The 14,217-nt window shown below is 39.7% G+C and overlaps 2 long non-coding RNA genes across 11 annotated transcripts in view; one reads left to right on the top strand and one right to left on the bottom strand.

The window, feature by feature from the left end:
* The window catches only part of LOC138423861 (uncharacterized), a 130,644-nt gene that overhangs the window by 31,452 nt on the left and 84,975 nt on the right, over positions 1 to 14,217 (top strand). For 3 of the 9 annotated variants that reach the window (XR_011250487.1, XR_011250481.1, XR_011250480.1), the window contains one exon: positions 3,361 to 3,747. The exons of 4 other annotated variants lie outside the window; for them this stretch is intronic. This is a non-coding gene — a long non-coding RNA (uncharacterized lncRNA). Of the gene's footprint in view, positions 1 to 3,360; positions 3,748 to 14,217 lie in introns of those variants that run through there. 2 more of the 9 variants (XR_011250485.1, XR_011250488.1) reach the window with 2 other exon arrangements.
* Positions 1 to 14,217, bottom strand: part of LOC138423863 (uncharacterized) — a 52,543-nt gene that overhangs the window by 22,830 nt on the left and 15,496 nt on the right. The window contains exon 2 of one of the 2 annotated variants that reach the window (XR_011250492.1): positions 13,183 to 13,387. The exons of the other annotated variant lie outside the window; for it this stretch is intronic. This is a non-coding gene — a long non-coding RNA (uncharacterized lncRNA). The remainder of the gene's footprint in view (positions 1 to 13,182; positions 13,388 to 14,217) is intronic. 2 annotated transcript variants of the gene reach the window in all.

The raw sequence follows: 14,217 nt of genomic DNA, 5'->3' as shown, positions 1-14,217 counted from the left end.
TCTATTTTTATAGTCAGTTTAATAATTGCCTGTGATGGATTAATTATATAGTAACTACTGCTGATTTTCCTTAGAAAGGAAATGATTTAATCATATATTTTTCAGTGGGGTCTGGTCACCACATGAGGACCTAACCTAACCTTTTTTAAATATTTTATGCCTCTTCATCTGAAGGAAAACCATTAAGTTGATGTGCTGAGAAACTGCCCTGTGAAAATGCTACTGTTCATACATTCTGGTTAACAGGAATATGATTTTAATATCTGTTGATATGTCGCAATTCCCCATCAGTCACATGACTGGTCATAAAATCTTTAGTTTGTTAATTGCTTGAAATCATTAAGGATTAGATTCATTTAAGTCTGCTCATTTACTAAGCTTACAACATTTGTTTCTATCAGAGAAAATATCTTTTGATAAAGTCTTTACGTGTAAAACAGCAGAGCAATCAGTCAAAATCATTGACTAAGGATTTATGGCCAGTGATGTATAGGAGTGCCAAAGAATTGGGGCCTTTGAATTGTGGTGCTAGAGAAATCTCTTGAGAGTCCCTTGGAGAGCAAGAGCAAACTTTAGTCAATCCTAAAGGGAATCTCAACATTCAGAAAACTAAGATCATGGCATCTGGTCCCATCACTTCATTGGAAATAGATGGGGAAACAGTGGAAACAGTGTCAAACTTTATTTCTTTGGGCTCCAAAATCACTGCAGATGGTGATTGCAGCCATGAAATTAAAAGACGCTTACTCCTTGGAAGGAAAGTTATGATCAACCTAGATGGTATATTAAAAAGCAGAGACATTGCTTTGCCAACAAAGATCTGTCTAGTCAAGGCTACGGTTTTTCCAGTAGTCATATAGAGATGTGAGAGTTGGACTGTGAAGAAAGCTGAGCGCCGAAGAATTGATGCTTTTGAACTGTGGTGTTGGAGAAGACTCCTGAGAGTCCCTTGGACTGCAAGGAGAGCCAACCAGTCCATTCTAAAGGATATCAGTCCTGGGTGTTCTTTGGAAGGAATGATGCTAAAGCTGAAACTCCAGTACTTTGGCCACCTGATGTGAAGAGTTGACTCATTGGAAAAGACTCTGATACTGGGAGGGATTGGGGGCAGGAGGAGAAGGGGAGGACAGAGCATGAGATGGCTGGATGGCATCACCGATTCGATGGATATGAGTTTGAGTGAACTCTGGGTGTTGGTGATGGACAGGGAGGCCTGGCGTGCTGCGATTCATGGGGTCGCAGAAAGTCGGACATGACTGAGTGACTGAACTGAACTGAACTGAAAGGAAATCAACTCTGAATATTCATTGGAAGGACGAATGCTGAAGCTCAATACTTTGGCCTCCTGATGTGAAGAGCCAGCTCCTTGGAGAAGATCCTGATGCTGGGAAAGATTGAAGGCAGAAGGAGAAGGGGCTGACAAAGGGTGAGATGGTTGGATGGTCTCATCAACTCAATGGACATGAGTCTGCACCAACTCCAGGAGATAGTGATGGTTAGGGAAACCTGGTGTGCTGCAGTCTATGGGGTCGCAAAGACTCAGACGCCGCTTAGCAACTGAAGAACAAATTCATGTCTCTAAACAGTTCTGTAGCTTCTTTGTACTCTTGCGTAGACATTATAATACTTAGGGCTAAAAGGAAATTTCAACATCACCTGGATGGTCTTTCTGAATCACTAAAACAGGAAACATTGGATTCAAATTTTATTGTTTGAGTTCTCTTTTCCTTGATATACACACTGCACAAGTGTTGTCCCATTTCTTTTTCCCCAAGTTCAAATGAAGCATGCAGGAGAGAAAGGTGGGCTCTGGTGTTTTTCTTTATCTCTGTCTCCATCTTTGAGGTTCTAAAGACTGTATGACATTTCATTTGTTCCGATCATTCTGGGCAGAGTCCTGGCCAAGCTTCTTGACTCAGTTTTTAGTGTTTCACAGCAAACACTGTTATTGAGTTAATTAGCCAAGAACACGTTAGTTGAAATGCTGTTATAAGACTAAGACAACGGATTGTAAAATCAAAATGATACCCTCATGATTCAATATCCCTAGACTGAATCATTTTTCAGTGAATATATTCCTTATTTTGACTCGGTAAATTGATGTTTCATTCATTGTTGCATGGAGAAAATATCGATGTCACCATTTTGGACAATGTTTTGACATTATCAAGTAATGTAGAAATATGTGTACCTTCCAACATAATCATTTGATTTCTAGATATATACCTGCAGAAATACCCGTGCCTAGCCAAACTAGCCTAAAACTGGAAACAACCCAAATTTCATCAGTGGTAGAATTAAGAAATAAATTGTGACATGCTCATACAAGGACAACTATACACTGAATTAAAAGGAATGAACAGCTATGTGTATGACCGTCAATGAACATCAAAACTTAATGTTGAGGGAAAGTAGGAAGACAGAGAGAGATGTACACATTCCATTCCATTTTCATAAACGATTTAAAAAGCAAATCTGAATTTCACACTGAGTAGGGACTCATATGAAGGTGAAAACTCTTTAAAGAAGAAAAGAAAATAATTAACACAAAATTCAAGATAGCAGCATTTTGAGAAGCTGGGCTAAGGGATGGGTATATGATGGAAGAAGGTAGACAGTGTGGAATACTCCTGCTACACTGGCGATGGAATATTTCTTACATGGAAATATTAGTCTTGGAAGATAGGTACAAGGATTTAAAAAAATACCCATTATTTTAAATGTACATTTAGTAGTTATGCATTTTTTAAATATAAAATTCAAAACGTAAGAAATGATAATAGATAAATAGAAGAAGGAAAAAGAGGTGGAGGGGACTTCAAAGACACCTCTGTTCCTTTCTTCCATTTTCACTTAAAGAGACTGACAAAACCATTCAGCAGTGCTTGGTGTAAGCAAAAATGGGTACCCCTCTAACTTGTGCATTTTATCTCACAAATAGAAATGTGTTTCTGTAGCGTATCAGCTTTAAATCAAATCTAGACAGAGATTATCTAATATACATGAAAGTTATAGGAGATCTCACATGTTCTGTATAATACTTTGCATATACATTTAATAGTTAGCAGCATGTCTAAGGGTTATGATTTTAAATCAATTATTCAGACGTTGAAGTTAGCCAAGTGCAGTCCATTAAAATGCCCATTGTTTTATGTTCCTGTCTCCTTTTAAGACAATTTTCAAAGACTAAATCAGACACTTTAGCCACTATCATCCCATTTCCCCCAGATGTGTTCATGAGGTAATTTGAAAGTCACCATTGTTGTATAATTTTAGGAGATTTAGATAAATCATACTCTCACGTGTTAAAACAGTAGATACTGTTTGAATAGTTTTTATCTTTATCTTATTTTCCAACAGGAAATGGAAGAAGGTAACAGACAAACCATAATGCTTGCTGAATAGCTCACCAAGAGCAATGAAGGTACACAGAGCATAATATCTCCTTTTATCCTCTCTCAACAGCTCTGTAAGATTCATACTGGTCTTAATTATCCCCTTCTTACAGAGGAGAAAAATAATGCACAGGAAGCATAAAGACTTTCCCAAAATAAATGGCTATGCTCATATTTGAACTGTGACGTTTTGCCTTTTCTACCATTCTGATAAATTGCCCTCCATCCCATATGAATGAGCAAAATTACTCTATATGCAATTATGCATATGTTATGTATGTTTACAGTAAAAGGTCTGTCTTCACATGTTTAGTGTATTGCATGTCCATCATTAAATTATTTTGCAAATGTTCATTATGAGTAATATTTATGCCCACATCAGGTGAATAATGTTGACATCTTTTTAAGTTAAAGGCATCAAAGGTTTTTTTTTTTTTAATGGAAACTGTAAAACATTTATTTAAAAACATTGTTTTAAGCTCCCACTTCCTGAGTCAGACTGACGGCTCTAGGAGATGATTGTCATGTGCTCATTTCCATTTTTCAGCACCCTTCATGATCACACCAGGCTGGTAATTAGTAAGATAAAAATTGCTGTTGGATAATGCACCATTTCAACTGTCATCCTGCTGGGTTGGGGGGAAAGTTATCCTGTAAAATGAGAGCCCAGTGGTGCGGTTGTATTGACTTTTATGTCATGTTTGTTTCAGTTTACTAGTCAAAACAAGTTTCTCAGCTCCTCCTGGCCCAGAAGGTTCCGTTTGCTTTATGAAAATGAAGCCATCTTGTTTTCTGGTTCATAAATCATTGTCAAGCGGAGCTAGATAACAGAAACAAGTTCAGATTCCAGGATGATTATCCTTAGAGATGATGTATTAAATATACAGAATACAACTTGATTTTCATAAGCCATGTTGACTTTGCAGAACTGAGGCTGCAGGGAAAAATTATCTCATAAGAGGAGGGGCAAGGTCTTGCAAAATCTCACCAGGTGGCTATGATAGGGGAGGGTAGGAGCACATCTTTGCCTGCAAAGATGTCTGTGCTCTCTCCCATTCTCTTGCAGTTGTTTACCTGGTGTCGTTCCTTCAAGCATTTGGGTGCCTCTTTCTTTTATTTCTTTTCTTAACAATGTAGGAAACATCTTCAGAGGAGATTCCACTTTGCCTCTGTTATCTGCCACTTCTTTTTCATCCTCTTCTTTGAATATAAAGATATCTTATAAAATCTTCCTTTTACCTCTTTGTATTGAAATTGGCCTGGTTTGAGTTGTACCTTTGGGGTATCCTAGCCCTTAATGAGAGGCTTTCTAATCAGAGCAAAATCAGGAGCTGTGGGAATGAAGTTGAGGGAAAAAAAAGAATCACAGTGGAATCAGAAAAAATTACAGGGACACCCAGAGATTGAGTGCCCCTGTGACAAATCGCAGAGCAGGTATCTCGTAGATACCTTGTCCTGAATGCGCTAAGGCTGACTTTTTCTCTGAATGAAGAGTTCAGACCTTCAAGCAAATTCAAATGCCTTTCGCTGAGAAATACTGCTGTGTGAAATGTGTCTTACCTCTCACGTGACCTTGCAGCTCCTATGGAGCTTTAAATCTCATTCAATATCCGTCCCCAAGAACCTCCTTTCCTCCACCCCTCAATCTAGGATCCTGTTTCTCTGGATGTTCCCTCAGAGCACACCCTTCCCTGCTCCCCCTTCCTACTTATTACAGGATTATCAAGAATTACCTACATCACTAGTTTTTTTAAAAAAATTTATATTGGAGCCCAGTGGATTCACAAGTTGTGTTCATTTCAGATGTATAGCAAAGTGATTCAATTATACATGTATCGATTCTTTTGCAAATGCTTTTTTTTTTTTTTTTGGCATTTAAATTGTTACCTAACACGGAGCAGAGTTTCCTGTGCATACAGTAGGTCCTAGTTGGTGAGCCATTTTAAATACACCAGTGAGTAAATGTCAGTTCAAACTCCCTAACTATCCTTCCCCGCCTTTCCCCTCAATAACTATATACGTTTGTTCATACACCATATAGTAGGTTTGCATTAAATTTTTGGAAGCTGAGACTAAAGAGAAACCCTGAGTAAAACTTGATCTAGCAGGGGATGTGGGTGGGAATTCAAGTTGCAATTAAGATTTAAATCTCTCAATTAGGTTTTCTTGTTCAGAACGGAAGGCGACATTCTCTGAAGAGAAAAATAACAGAAAACTTATATATGCTGTCACGCATTTCCTGTATTATGGAAAAGAACTTTCCTGCCTACCAAGACAAGTGTATGATTTTCTTAAGATAACACACTACTAGAGGAGACTAGTTCTGCCACCAGACCCATAAATACCACAACAAATACACAAATATCACAAGTCTCCATGTTGGGACTTGGGGACCACTTGGGGACTCTCAGGGGCCACCAGTAGGAAGTTCAAATTTTGTACTACCTGGCTTATCGATTGCTTTATTCTTTATTTACATACCTAGTCTTTTTACCTCCAGTACTCTTGCCTGGAAAATCCCATGGACAGAGGAGCCTGGTGGGCTGCAGTCCATGGGGTCACTGAGAGTTGGACACAACTGAGCGACTTCACTTTCACTTTTCACTTTCATGCATTGGAGAAGGAAATGGCAACCCACTCCAGTGTTCTTGCCTGGAGAATCCCAGGGACGGGGGAGCCTGGTGGGCTGCCGTCTCTGGGGTCGCACAGAGTCGGACACAACTGAAGCGACTTAGCACGAGTAGCAGCTGTCTTTTTACTCATTTATTGAGCAGGAAAGCAAAGTGAGGGATCAAAAGGTTATTTAGGACTTTGTTATATGCGTATGACTAGTTGCAGTCTTCACCACAATGTGCATTTTCAGCAGTGGGTTTGAAAATCTGTATCAGCAAGATAATTATCTCAACGTATTACTTCAGTGAACTTAAAAAAAGAAAAAAAAACACACAGCTTTTTATAAGCTAAGGGCAAAATGTCTACCTGAACTTGAACTTTAAGTTTTTAAGACACTCAAGATTCCCAGGCTGTTGGTTACTGCCTGTGGAATTTGCACATTTTATAAATATTTAGACATTTGTAAACACAATCTTGCTTTATATACCATTGTCGAATAACATGGGTGCTTTGCTCTTTAGGAAGCATGTTCTGTGGAACAATCAATAGCAAAACCCTGCATGGTTTATTTTCTATTATGTATACCTTACAGGTCATTGAGTCAAGTACTATGGCAGGATTTCTAAAAGGCTGGTGATTTTTAGAAAAGATCATCAATAACATATGTAGCGGAGCAAGCTAAAATAATTACAATCAAATTTCATGCTTCAGGGCATAAACTGATTTCCTGCAAGGGTCACGAAGGAATTATGCTGCCTTCACCAATGTGGACTGCGTTGGGTAACTGACTTACCTATTTTTGTTTGGTTTTGCCCTTTTATTTCTGAAACGAATATACTGATCAGTTTTCTGAAGAATGCAACTCTGGTTAGCCCATGCCCCTCCTTGGTTGCATCATATCAGATTGGCTAGAGCACTGGTTGGGAAATGCTGCCTGTAAAATGTAAATGTCCCTTCATGGAACTATATTTTAGCACTGAAGGTCTAGAAGGAGAAAACTGAATGGAGAAGAAAGAAAAATAATATGATTTGGGATTTCAAGCACACAGGCTTAACACTCAACGTTTTCTATTTGAGACCCTCTAAACCTGTCTACTTCCAGTCCCCGGTTTTATTCATCTTGCTTCTTTATTCCAGCTAACTTTTGTCACTGGCTCTCTCTCTCTCACTCAAAAATCTCAGAGACATATATTTTCACTTCTCTGAACAGCTTCAGTGTCAGGAAAAAGAGAGTCTAATCTGCTACAATTTTGTTGGCGAGGCGGTGGGGGGGTGTAGGGGGTGGTGGTTGTGGGGAGTTGCTCGGAGAAGAGGAGGGAAGAGAAGTAAATGGTTATTCCCAGACAATGCTTCTACCACAAACAGCACAGAGGCCTTTGAGCTAATTATGTTCTGTATATCTGAGCCAACTACCCAAGCTTCACGCTGACACTCGGATACATCTGGGCCTGATAACAATTGCAAATACTCAGGGCACACTTTAAAAACGAGCTTATGTTACAACGTGAAATAGCGTGTTTTACAGTCCTCAGAACGGTTGGATAAATAAAACAGCTCCAGAGCTTTGTGGGGGGAAAATATATTTTGTAACATTTCATTTAGAGCAGAAAAAATTCCCCACCGACAAGGGAACATTTGACCCTAAGAAAATGTTAAGTTCTACCCACAGCTGTTTGAGGTAATGGGCAATAGAAGATGGAGCTGCTCAGTGTTGTGGGCTCTAAGATTACAATCACCTCCCATTCGGAGAGACAGTTTTGGAGATTTGGGTCTAATGTGAGAGTATCAAGGAGAATGTATAAAAAGCAACTTTTGCATGTACATCCAAGGAAGGAGAGCAGGAAGGAAGAAACTTTACGTTTCTGGGATGCTGTTGGTGTTCAGTCACTCAGTTGTGTCCAACTCTTTGCAACCCCATGGACTGTAGCACGCCAAGCTTCCCTGTCCCCATAGCCTGGAGCTTGCTCAAACTCATGTCCATCGAGCTGGTGAGGCCATCCAACCATCTCATCCTCTGCCGTCCCCTTCTCCTCCTGCCCTCAATCTATCCCAGCATCAGGATTTTTTTCAATGAGTGAGCACTTTGCATCAGGTGGCCAAGGTATTCTGGGATGTATTGAGCAGTAAATGGTGAAAGGATAATTTTAGTTAATTTGGGAGCTGTCTTTGGGGGTGGTTTACTATGTTGAACACAGCTAGGTTGCTTTCCAAGATAACTATTCCTTCTTTGGGGCAATGGTGGACAGTGGGAGCAGGAAAGCAAAATGATACCAGAAGTTAGAGTTTTGCATAATAAATCATCACTTTCCACTGGGCACAAAGCTACCCCTAGAATTCCATCTTCTAACACATGCTGAAAAGAACAGAGACCTCTTCAGGAAAATTAGAGGTACCAAGGGAACATTTCATGCAAAGATGGGCACAATAAAGGACAGAAATGGTATGGACCTAACAGAAGCAAAAGATATTAAGAACAGGTGGCAAGAATATACAGAAGAACTATACAAAAAAGATCTTCATGACCCAGATAATCATGATGGTGTGATCACTCACCTAAAGCCAGACATCCTGGAATGTGAAGTCAAGTGGGCCTTAGGAAGCATTGCTAGGAACAAAGCTAGTGGAGGTGATGGAACTCCAGTTGAGCTATTTCAAATCCTAAAAGATGATGCTGTGAAAGTGCTGCACTCAATGTGCTAACAAATTTGGAAGACTCAGCAGTGGCCACAGGACTGGAAAAGGTCAGTTTTCATTCCAATTCCAAAGAAAGGCAATGCCAAAGAATGCTCAAACTACCGCACAATTGCACTCATCTCACACACTACCAAAGTAATGCTCAAAATTCTCCAACCAGGCTTCAACAGTATGTGAACCATGAACTTCCAGATATTCATGTTGGGTTTAGAGAAGGCAGAGGAACCAGAGCTCAAATTGCCAATATCCATTGGATCATCAAAAAAGCAAGAGAGTTCCAGAAAAACATCTACTTCTGCTTTATTGACTATGCCAAAGCCTTTGACTGTGTGGATCACAACAAACTGTGGAAAATTCTTCAAGAGATGGGAATACCAGACCATCTGACCTGCCTCCTGAGAAATCAGTATGCAGGTCAAGAAGCAACAGTTAGAACTGGACGTGGAATGCAGACTGGCTCCAAATTGGGAAAGGAGTATATCAAAGCTGTATATTGTCACCCTGCTTATTTAATTTATATGCAAAGTACATCATGAGAAAAGCTGGACTGGATGAAGCACAAGCTGGAATCAAGATTGCCTGGAGAAATATCAATAACCTCAGATAGGCAGATGACACCACCCTTATGGCAGAAAGCAAAGAAGAACTAAAGAGCCTTTTGATGAAAGTGAAAGAGGAGAGTGAAAAAGCTGACTTAAAGCTCAACATTCAGAAAACTAAGATCATGGCATCTGGTTCCATCACTTCATGGCAGATAGATGGGGAAACAGTGGAAACAGTGACAGACTTTCTTTTTTAGGCTCCAAAATCACTGCAGATGGTGACTGCAGCCATGAAATTAAAAGATGCTTACTCCTTGGAAGGAAAGTTATGACCAACCTAGATAGCATATTCAAAAGCAGAGACATTACTTTGCCAACAAAGGTCCGTCTAGTCTAAGGCTATGGTTTTTCCAGTGGTCATGTATGGATGTGAGAGTTGGACTATAAAGAAAACTGAGCACCGAAGAATTGATACTTTTGAACTGTGGTGTTGGGAAAGACTCTTGAGAGTCCATTGGACTGCTATGAGATCCAACCAGTCCATCCTAACAGAAATCAATCCTGAATATTCATTGGAAGGACTGATGCTGAAGCTGAAACTCCAGTACTTTGGCCACCTGACGGGAAGAACTGACTCATTGGAAGAGACCCTGATGCTGAGGAAGATTGAAGGCGGGAGGAGAAGGGGACGACAGAGGATGTGATGGTTGGCTGGCATCACCGACTCAATGGACATGAGTGTGAGTAAACTCTGGGAGTCGTTGATGGACAGGGAAGTCCAGCATGCTGCAGTTCATGGGGTTGAAAAGAGTTGGACATGACTGAGTGACTGAACTGAACTGAACACAAGCTATATGTCTGCAACCATCTTGCTTCCTCTTATGGAGACTTGTGAGGTCATAAAAGAGAGGGGTATCACTCACTTTAATCTGGTCGTTTCTCTGTTTCTTAAATCCACATCTCTGTTTTTTGAAGTGTAGCTTTAACACATTAATATTTACTGTTCTTGCCCTTCCATTGAGTGTATGGTTTTGTGGAAGATACTACTACCCACACTGCTCATGCTCTTTATCTCATGGCCCTACTCCTCCAGAACAGTTTTATTTAAAAACTGCTGAGCGTAACCACAACTTTAGTATGGAGGGAATAAAATAACATAGATCTTCTATTTGGAGAGCACTTTGAATTATACTAGTTATTGCATCTCTTTTCATTCTCAAAACATCTTGAGAGGGAGAAACTTAGCCCCCATTTGACAAGTGTAGCAACTGAGGCTCAGAGATAAGTAGTAAGTTATCCCAGATTCCACAGCACTAAATAGCAGAGCCCTCCCTCAAGTTCATCACTCACTGGCATCAGTAACTACATTAAGTGCCTCTAACCATTACATTGGGCTTCCCTGGTGGCTCAGCCAGTAAAGAATCCACCTGCAGTGAGGATACTGCTTGTACCAGGGAATCTGATTCAATCCCTCTGTGGGGAAGGTCCCCTGGAGAAGGAAATGGCAACCCACTCCAGTATTCTTACCTGGGAAATCCCATGGACAGAGGAGCCTGGCGGGCGACAGTCCATGGGGTCCCAAGAGTTGGACATGACTTAGCAACTGAAGCACCAGCCAGCAGCCATTATATTACCATTTAACTGTATAGAAATTTCCATTTCAAAAGCACTCTTCTTTCCTACCTCTTCTCTTTTAATAATGAATTCAAAGAACCCATGAAATTTTAAAATACCTTTCAGTTTAGAGGCACAAGGAAGTGATTAAGTTTTCTTAGCAAAGATAAAGTAACTAATGTAATATGAACGTGGTATTCCTTTTTGATAGTTACTTACCTCTATGTGTATTAAATATACCTCTGAACATGTGTTATTTTAATGATTACATGCCATATTCCCCAATTTGTTCTCTCAAGGAAGAAAAATACAGATTTTCTTGATTATAATTAATGTTTCAGAACCACACTTCACATTTTCCCGAACCCTCCAACTTGCTCAGTTTTAAGGCCATCTCTCCTAAACACAAACCACATCTTTTTTTTTTTTTTTTTTTTTTGGTAAGTCGAAAGAAGGTTTTGTTTGTTTGATTGTGTGTGTATGTGGGGGGCACGGGTGGGAGGATCGGGTTCTCTGGAAAGCTGGCTCCTGTGTTCTCAAGGGTTATAAAAGCGGGAATCATTTTTATTGGCAATCCACTGGAATAGTGCTGAGACAAATGGAAACTTGAAGATAAGGATCCCCAGAGGTGAGAACGTACAGCTGTTGGGAATTGCAAGAGAATCTGACCAATAAAGGAAGTCACTATTTTTCCAGGCCTAACGTGAGTTATAGGGCGAGACGGGTGTTGTATATTTATGTAAGCCAGCAGCGGGGAGTTCAAGCGGCTGTATATTGCTGAAAGAGCATCATTCACATTCGGGCTGAGACAAAACGTGGAAATGAAGTAACATCCTGGCCGTAGAAGGCCTCATGACAGAATAATAACATTTCAGAGAGGGGGGCCGTGTGCGAGGCTGTGGGTAGGCCTCAAAATGAGGAAATGATCAAGATGCCTTGTCAGGCCTTCAAAAAAACAGTTACACACACACACACACACACACACACACACTCAGGATTAAGGCCTGGCCAAGCGTCCTTGGGAAGGAAGGTCATTTATCTTTCACAGAAACGCATACACAATTACTTGCAACCTTCATCAGTATAGTCAGCAAGATAGGTTTGCCAAAAGTACTGGAAAAATATATATCAATACACATATTACAGTTGGGACCCCATTTGGTGTTTATTCTTATCATACACTCTTGCCTCCTGTATCAGCGTGGATACTAATTCAGGACAATATTTGAAGGACTAAAGTGGTTCTGGCGGCCCAAGAGATTCAAGGGAAAAGAGTGGGTGGAGGTGGTGGGGGAACTGTCTTATCTCCTGTGTTTATTTATTGTGTCTTTTTGTTTAGAGGAAGTTGCAAGTAGAATAAAAGGGTCTTGAAATTACACTCCTCTAATGACAAATGAGAGAGAGAAAGCAAGACAATCCATTGCAGAAAGATGATCAAAAGAGAAGGGGAAAAAAAAGAGTTTTAATTCAGAAAAATATGCACAGCTAGTAGGCAGGACTCTGAAAATGCTGTGCTTCTGTTTAGTAGAAATCATCTTGGGTGCTCCCAAAAGCTCATTAAGGTGTTGTTGGAAATTTTAATGGTGGATCATGGTAAATATTTCCAAAACTTTAGTCATTTCAGCAAAAAACACAATGTGAAATAATTGTGTCTCATGATTATTTTTGTGAAACAGAAATAATTTTAGTTTTTACTAAAGCTTTTAGTTAATACTAAATTAGAATGGTTATTAAAATTCAGAATCGCTGGGATGAAAATAGCATATTTTGTCCTTGAGGTTTATTTATTTTTGAAACACATATGGCAATTACAAAAAACTTAAGTAAAATTAAAAGGCTTTCTATAAAAATGTTTATGTGGTATGCCATGGACTAGAGTTTTCCTTATTCAGACAAAGTACAGTGAGACGTCAAAATGATTTTATGCTAAGAAAGCATTATTTAAAACACAAAGCACATATTTAAACCTTAAGAATATCTGGTTAAGTATTAAGGGAATAGTGGAATTACGAAATGAAGAGATGTGCCTCTATTTTTCCTCTGCTGTTTTATAGCTGAATATTAAACTACCATTTAAAAAAATAAGTGATTGAAATGATTTAATTTTCTTCACTGACCCTTCTTTAAAAGTATTCTCCCTCATGGTTTCAGCCATGCTTGACAAGTCTGTACGTTCAGTCCCAATATTATCAGTTCTCAGTGTTTAGCAACCTTTTCAAGAGCCAAAGGCAAGGAGGATTAAGAATGAGTTTAGGGCTCTTCTCCCTATAAAACGATCAACTGCAAACAGGAACAGCTCAGAAGACATTTGTAAGTGAACTCACCAGGCACAGAGCTGAAGTCAGAGATTTTCTAGGAATGACAACTTCAGCACATCCGTGAAATGATCCTCCTTGCCAATTTCCTATTTTTCCACAGGGGACATCTGAAGGGCTGGGGTCATGCAAATTCATTCCTGGCTTCTGAAGCATCAGGTAATGGCCACCGCCAGCAGGAGGATTCCAAAACCATTAGCCCACTGGTCTGATCCTATATGGGAAAACCATATATTTTGACCATACCCCACCATCTCCTGGTACGCCCACCTAGTACTAAAAATGCATTGGTGAGGAACATACTAAAATAGGTCACTCTGTGAAGCATATACTAGAACTGCTTGAGGAAAAAAAAAATGTCATTTGCACAGAGTTTGAGCTCCATTGAGAAAAATGATCTTAAATACAGACTGTTCAGAGTCTCCAATCCTGCATTATATATTTTTATATACAACTTATCTGAACCAGATTTCTTGAACTCAGAATTATTGGTCAAACCTGCAGCAGCTCATACGAAAAGCAATAGTGGCAGGAAAAAAAATCTTCCTTTCTTTGGTTTTTGCCTCAAACATTTGAGTAAGGAATCATCAGTATAGTTGCAGGCATCCATGTGTTGTGGTGTGTTGAAAAAAAAAAAAAAAACCCTCCATTTAAACACGGATTTTAACCTTTCCACCTTAGCCTCTTACATTTTCTTTCCTTCTACTCAAAGCATTTAGGTAAATTAGGATGAGGTCCCTCCATAAAAATGCAAGGGGATCCGTTAAACTTTCATCTCTAATTTATTCATGAAGGAGCGAGGTCTTGCCTGGTCATGCTGTGCATCAACCTGTCAGAATCACTTTCTGTTTTGTCAAGGAGGGAGATGGAAGGACAGGAAACCGTGGGCTTGGGCTTTGCTGGTAATTGCTGTGAGAATAGAAATGCTGGTGCCTTCTTGCTAGGGCAAGTGAACGTGAGCAAAAGTTTCAAAAGCCAGGACCATAACTGAATGAGCCTCTAAATTTGTGTGAGTATACCAATAGAAACATGTATTATATATAT

This window comes from Ovis canadensis, chromosome 18, assembly GCF_042477335.2.
Source record: "Ovis canadensis isolate MfBH-ARS-UI-01 breed Bighorn chromosome 18, ARS-UI_OviCan_v2, whole genome shotgun sequence".
Taxonomy (NCBI): Eukaryota; Metazoa; Chordata; class Mammalia; order Artiodactyla; family Bovidae; genus Ovis; species Ovis canadensis.
The sequence above is the reverse complement of the archived record's forward strand: the minus strand, read 5'-3'. Positions and strand labels throughout refer to the sequence as shown.